This window comes from Theropithecus gelada, chromosome 5 (assembly GCF_003255815.1).
Source record: "Theropithecus gelada isolate Dixy chromosome 5, Tgel_1.0, whole genome shotgun sequence".
Classification (NCBI taxonomy): Eukaryota; Metazoa; Chordata; class Mammalia; order Primates; family Cercopithecidae; genus Theropithecus; species Theropithecus gelada.
In genome coordinates, this window is record NC_037672.1 from 72684454 (window position 1) to 72691146 (window position 6693).

Genomic DNA, 6693 nt, shown 5'->3' on the forward strand with positions numbered 1-6693 from the left:
AAAAAAAAAAAAAAAAAAAAAAAAAAAAAAAAAAAAACAGGCAATAGCAAATGCTCGTGAGGATGTGGAAAACAGGAAACCCTTGTGCACTGTTGGTGGGAATATAATATTACTACAGCCACTATGGAGAAGAGTGTGGATGTTTCTCAAAAACTAAAAAATAAAACTACCATACGATTCTACAATTCCACTGCTGGGTGTATATCCAAATAAGCGAATCAGTATATCAAAGAAATATCTGCCCATCCATGTTTATTGCAGTACTGTTCCCAATAGCCAAGATATGGAATCAACTTATACGTGCATCAACAGATAAATCAATGGACAAATGAAAATGCTGTCATTTGCAATAACTTGGATGAAACTAGAGTTTCCTGCAGTTAAGTCAAGTGAAATAAGACAGTTACAGACAGACAACTATTCCATGTTTTCATTCAGATGTGGAAGCTAAAAACAGTAATTAACTAACGAAGATATAGAGTAGAAGGATGGTTATCATAAGATGGAAAAGGTCTTGTGGGTGGGGAGGGTATAAAGAAGGCATGATTAATAGCTACAAAAATATAGTTAGACTGAAAGAAAATTAGTATTTGGTAGCACAATAGCGTGACTATAGTTAACAATAATTTATTGTGTGTTTTAAAATAAGAGTGGACTTGGAATTTTCCTAACATAGAAAAGATAAATGTTTAAGGTTATGGATATCCCAATTATCCTGATTTGATCATTACACATTTTATGTTTGCATCAAAATATCTCACGTTTCCTGTAAATAGGTACAACTATTATGTATACATAATAATTAAAAATAAAAACTTAAAAAAATTAAATATATGCCCCACCAAAACAAAGGAACTGAAGCGTTTGCAACTTCCAGTTTACCATTTCCTGGAAAGCCATTGGTTTATTCATTCAGTTAATTTAAGAGAGAAATAAAGCAAGAAAAATTATATTTTTATCTTCTGACTAGGATAGGCAATAGTTCATTTAGGTAGATAAGGAATGGAAAAGTACAAACTATGCATTCTCCTTTTAATTGGAACCGTAGCTTCTCATTGTAATAAAAATCAAAAGCTCATGACACTTTCTAAATTTCTCTGCAAATATTTTTTTAAAACTTTTTTGAATAATGGTTTCTAAGTTTCATTTTCCTCTGTGTATGTGGCATCTATAACCAATGACAATGAAGTCAGGAAATATCTGCATAAGTTTCTGCCCACGCTGTTTTCACTACTGTTTTTGTAGTTAAAATGTAGGTGAATAAGAAATATGTATAGCTGGTGGAAACGGGATACAATTCCAGTTTCCAGTTGCCAGGAAATTCTCAACTTCTCTGATCTTGATTTCCTCATTTGTAAAATAAAGTTAGAATCACAGATCTTTTGTGAGTGTTCAACAATAAACTATGTGTAAAAGCACTTTCAAAACTATAAAACAAAAATGTGCATCCTTTGGCAGTTGCTGAAAGGCTTTAGGTTAAAGCCGGATCTCACTCAAGACTTTCTTTTTCTTCAAGCAGTTTACCAAGTTTTAGGATGTGCTGCCCTCCTGTGGATGATGGTTGACAGTGCTGAATCAGTATGATGAGTCCAAATTATTAGGAATTTAATAATTTTGTTGATGACGTAAAAATAAAGTTCATTTAGATCCACTTATGTTTATACGAATATATAATATATATGGGTTTATAACACAAAGGAAATATATATTATAAAACGAAGTATTGTGTGTACATACATAGACGTACAAAACCAAGATGAACACACATACAACATATTTAATAGGAAATTTTGTGGCCCTTCTCTAAGCACTAGTTTCCTTGATATTCAGCAGGAAAGGCTGTTTCAAATTAGGGCTAGTTTATATAAATACATTAAAATGATAGAAATGATGTAAATGCAATATAATGATATAAATACATTAAAAGTTTAAACAAATTTCATTGGCAACATACAGGATCCATTTAATATGTTCTTTAAAATAATTTTAAACACTAAAATAACATACATTATTAACCATTATTGTGTATTAACATTTCTAAAAATATTTCTATTATTACAATCCAATTAATGTCTAGGATTTTCTTATGTAATTTTTAATATATTTGAAATAAAATATTTTTGACTTCCTATAGACATCTTTTCTTTGGAAAAGCAGAACGTTAGGGCTTGAGTGAATCCTGGAATCACAAAGGTACATATACCATTTTAGGGAAATTAGTTAAGTGGGCTTTGGAGGTAAATAGATCTATCTTCCCATATTTTTTCAAAATGATGTTTGTCAATGAGAGAGTTACTTAATTTTTCTCTGTTTTTATTTTAACATAAAATTAAAATAATGACAATATTTTGTTAATATATTGTGAAAATTAGTAATAATAATCCAAATGTTTAGAAAAATACTTCAATGGAGAGTTTAGGTCATCATAAATTTTAATACTAAACTGAAGATTATAGCACCAGAAAGTTGATGGTCCACAGATTTACTGCCTAACCATCAATACTGAGAAATAGTTTAGTTATCTTTCCAAAGTATATAACAGAATATACCAAAATATCACAGAATGAAGAATACAATTTGAGATGAGAGGACATAACTTCAATATAGTCAGATATTTGTGTATCTAAACCCGTCAAGCAAGGAGAAGAGTGTGTATATGGGCATTGCTGGATGTGTCCACTAATTATCCCAGCTGACAACCTGAAAAAGAGAACAACCCTGTAGCCACTACATCAGGATATTTTGGGAATTTGAAGACTGCTAACATACTGCTAGCCTCCACTGATGCTGGGATACCAACTTTAATGAAATCACAATTGAGCTAAAAACAAAGTTTGGCTGAATTCAATTTCTATTCTAACACAAGGCTACCACTTCACATTACTTTTAGGTGGCACTTTTGTCAAGAAAAGACAGAAAGTATCTGGAAACATGGATTCCAAAATAATATCATTAAAAGGATAATATAAGCACCACAATTTGTATGAATCCAATAAATACCACATTAGAGTTATTAGTTTTTCTGTATTTAGACTCCGTCTCAAAAAAAAAAAAAAAAAAAATAAAATTATTCCCTTATGTGATGTACATTGTTATCTTTATTTTTGAAAATGAAAGAGCTATTCCTATATGTGTTTATTTACAATAACAAAATGGTCTATGAATTCAAAGATAATTACGTTCAGAGCAATTTTTAAAGGTTTGAGTTATTTTGATATAAATATAAAAGAAATTACAAAATAATTTGATTTGCTACCATGAAGGAACATTACCTCTTCCTTCATGGTAGCAAATCAAACTATTTTGTAATTTCTTTTATATTTATATCTCATATATATATAAAGGCAGAACATGTAATGTTTCAAAGCTCAAAAGAATTAAGTTTTGGGATTAATAAGGGGCCTGCATTAAAGATAAGGTAATTTTTTTTTCCACAACTAGGGAAATAATTTTTTAGTTTACATACAGCACCTTTCCGAGTTGAAATTGAGTTGCTGATGATGCCAGTACACCCACATTATGATTTCTTTGAAACATTCAGTGGCTTCATCATTTAGGCCAAAAGAGCACAATCTCACTGAGGACAATTTCTATTTATGACCAACTAAAAACAGGCAGGTGGCAAACTTCTTAAGCATGACAATAGTAAATATGGAAATCAGCCTTAGTCAGTATCTCTTAAAAAAGAAGTAATTGGGTGGGTGCAGTGGCTCAGACCTACAATCCCAGCATTTTGGGAGGCAGAGGCGGGCAGATCACGAGGTCAGGAGTTTGGGACCAGCCTCGCCAACATAGTGACACCCCGTCTCTACCAAAAATACAAAAATTAGCCAGACAAGATGGTGGGAGCCTGTAATCCCAGCTACTTGGGAGGCTGAGGCAGGAAAATCACTTGAACCTGGGAGGCAGAGGTTTCGGTGAGAGGAGATCAGGCCACTACAAAATAAATAAATAAATAAATAAATAAATAAATAAATAAATAAAAATAAAAAACAAGAAGTAACTCTTTTTAAGACAATTTTTATTTTTAATCAACGAATACATTATGCACTAGAGATTCCTGATGACTTACAAACCAGATATGGGTGACAATTTAATCACAATTTAATCATGATGTTAAAGTTACAACGATAAGATGTAGTGAAAAGTCCACCAAAGAAAACTAAAAGTGAATAGGAATGAAGCATGAGAGCTAAGAGGTGAGAGTTATTCAGCCTAAGTATCTGAAAAGGTCTGGGTAGTGGCCTTATTAGAAAGGAATCCCAGAGAATGATTGATATGTTAGTTACACACATATACTTTTGATGAAACAAATCACACTGTACAATTTATGTACTTTTTAATCACATAAAAATAATCCCTTAATAAAAACAATACAGATCAACAAAATGGTTATGATGAAAATAAATAGCAGAAAGAACATTACCAAGTGTTGACGACAATGGAGAACAACTGGAACCCTAGTATTCAGCTAGTAGGTTTACTAGTTTGTACAACCTTTGGGAAACTAAATCTTAATGGTATCTATCAAAGCTATACATAAGCATGCTCTCTGACATGTCAATTCCACTCTCACAAATATATCCAACAGTATGGCATACAAGTATTACCAATATTAGGTACAAGAATGTTCAAAGCAGTGTTCATCATAAAGAGGCAAAACCGAAATCGCCTAAATGTCCATCAGCAGTACAATGGATAAACAAAATGTGATATATTCATTCAATAGACTCCATATAGCTATAAGAATGAGCACAGGATACCCACATGCAACAACTTGTACGAATTTCAAAAACATAATATTAATCAAAATAAGCAAAATACAAAGGAGTACATAATGTGTGATTCATCGATATAACGTTTAAAGTCAAGGAAAATTGATCTATGGTATTAGAAGCCAAGAAAGTGTTTACCCTTAGATAGGAGTTGTAGGAACTGATAAGGAGGAGGAGTTATGGATGGCATTCATGTGGTGTTTATTAATTTGGGTGCTGGTTGCAAGGGTGGGATTATTTTGTGAAATTTCAATGAGCTATAAAATTTAGGATTTATGTTTTACAGAAAGATTACACAAAATTTTAAAAACCTGGCTGTGTGCAGCGGCTCACGCCTGCAATCTCAGCACTTTGGGAGGTTGAGGTGGGTGCATCATGAGGTCAGGAGATTGAGACCATCCTGGCTAACATGGTGAAACCCCGTCTCTACTAAAAATTTAAAAAAAATTAGCTGTGCCATGTTGGTGTGCTGCACCCATCAACTCGTCAGCACCTATCAACTCGTCATTTACATCAGGTATAACTCCCAATGCAATCCCTCCCCCCTCCCCCCTCCCCATAATACGCCCCGGTGTGTGATGTTCCCCTTCCCGAGTCCAAGTGATCTCATTGTTCAGTTCCCACCTATGAGTGAGAACATGCGGTGTTTGGTTTTCTGTTCTTGCGATAGTTTGCTGAGAATGATGTTTATAAAGTGAGAGACAAAAATGCAGTTTCATTCTTCTACATGTGGATTGCCCATTATTCCAGCCCCATTTGTTGAATAGGGTGTCATTTACCCACTTTATGTTTTTGTTTGCTTTGTCAAATTTCAGTGGGCTGTAAGTCTTTGTCTTTATTTCTGGAATCTCTAGTCTGTTCCATTGATCTACATGCTTGTTTTTATACCAATACCATGTTGTTTTGGTAACTTGTAACATGCCTTGTAATATGTTGGGTAATGTAATGCCTATAGGTATATTCTTTTTCTTAGTCTTTCTTTGGCTATGCAGGTTTCAAAGCTGAGTATCAAATAAAGAACTAGTCCATTTTGAAAATAGCTGCCAAAAAAAAAAAAAAAAAAAGAAAAAGAAAAGAAAAGTAAAACAAAACAAAACAAATTGCTAAGAAATATATCTAACCAAGAAGTTTAAAGACCTCTACAAAGAAAACTACAAAACACTGCTGAAAAACGTCATAGACGATACAAACAAATGGAAATACATCCCATTCTCATGGATGGGTAGAACCAATTTTGTGAAAACGAGCATATTGCCAAAATAAATGTATAAATCCAATTCTATTCTCACCAAAATACCATCATCATGCTTAAGAGAACTAGAAAAATCAATCCTAAATTTCGTATGGGTTTTATTATCATTTTTCACCTTTAATAACAAATGTAAGTCCTTTATTTTAGGTTGTGATAATATATAAATTGCACTCTAAAAGGACTTCGTGAATTTTCAATCTTCCTAAATATGCATGTACATATGCATGTAAATTTCTTTTAAAACAAGACACAGCATGAATTAACTAGCTAATAGACATGTTATGAAATTCAATGTGTATTTTGAAGACAGCTTGAAATAATGATTTTTCTATAAAACTATACTTTAAGTGATCATATCTATTTTTTTATTTTCCACAGAGATTTTTTATTCATCCCTCCTATAAATGTAATAGGGAAACATAAATTTTTTAGTAAGTCAAAAAATATATACAAAGGATACAAATAGTTTATAAATTTGGTGGAAAACAGCTAAATCAAGCCATAAATCTCCTTTAATCTACACATCAGGGAAGCACTTTATGATCAAACTATTCCAGATTGGCAAAAACCTAGTTGTCTTTGTCCCTAAAAAGTCTTGCCATTAACCAATTCTCACAAAAAAAAAAAAAACTCTCCAACATAAGGTGTGATTAAAAACAAATATAT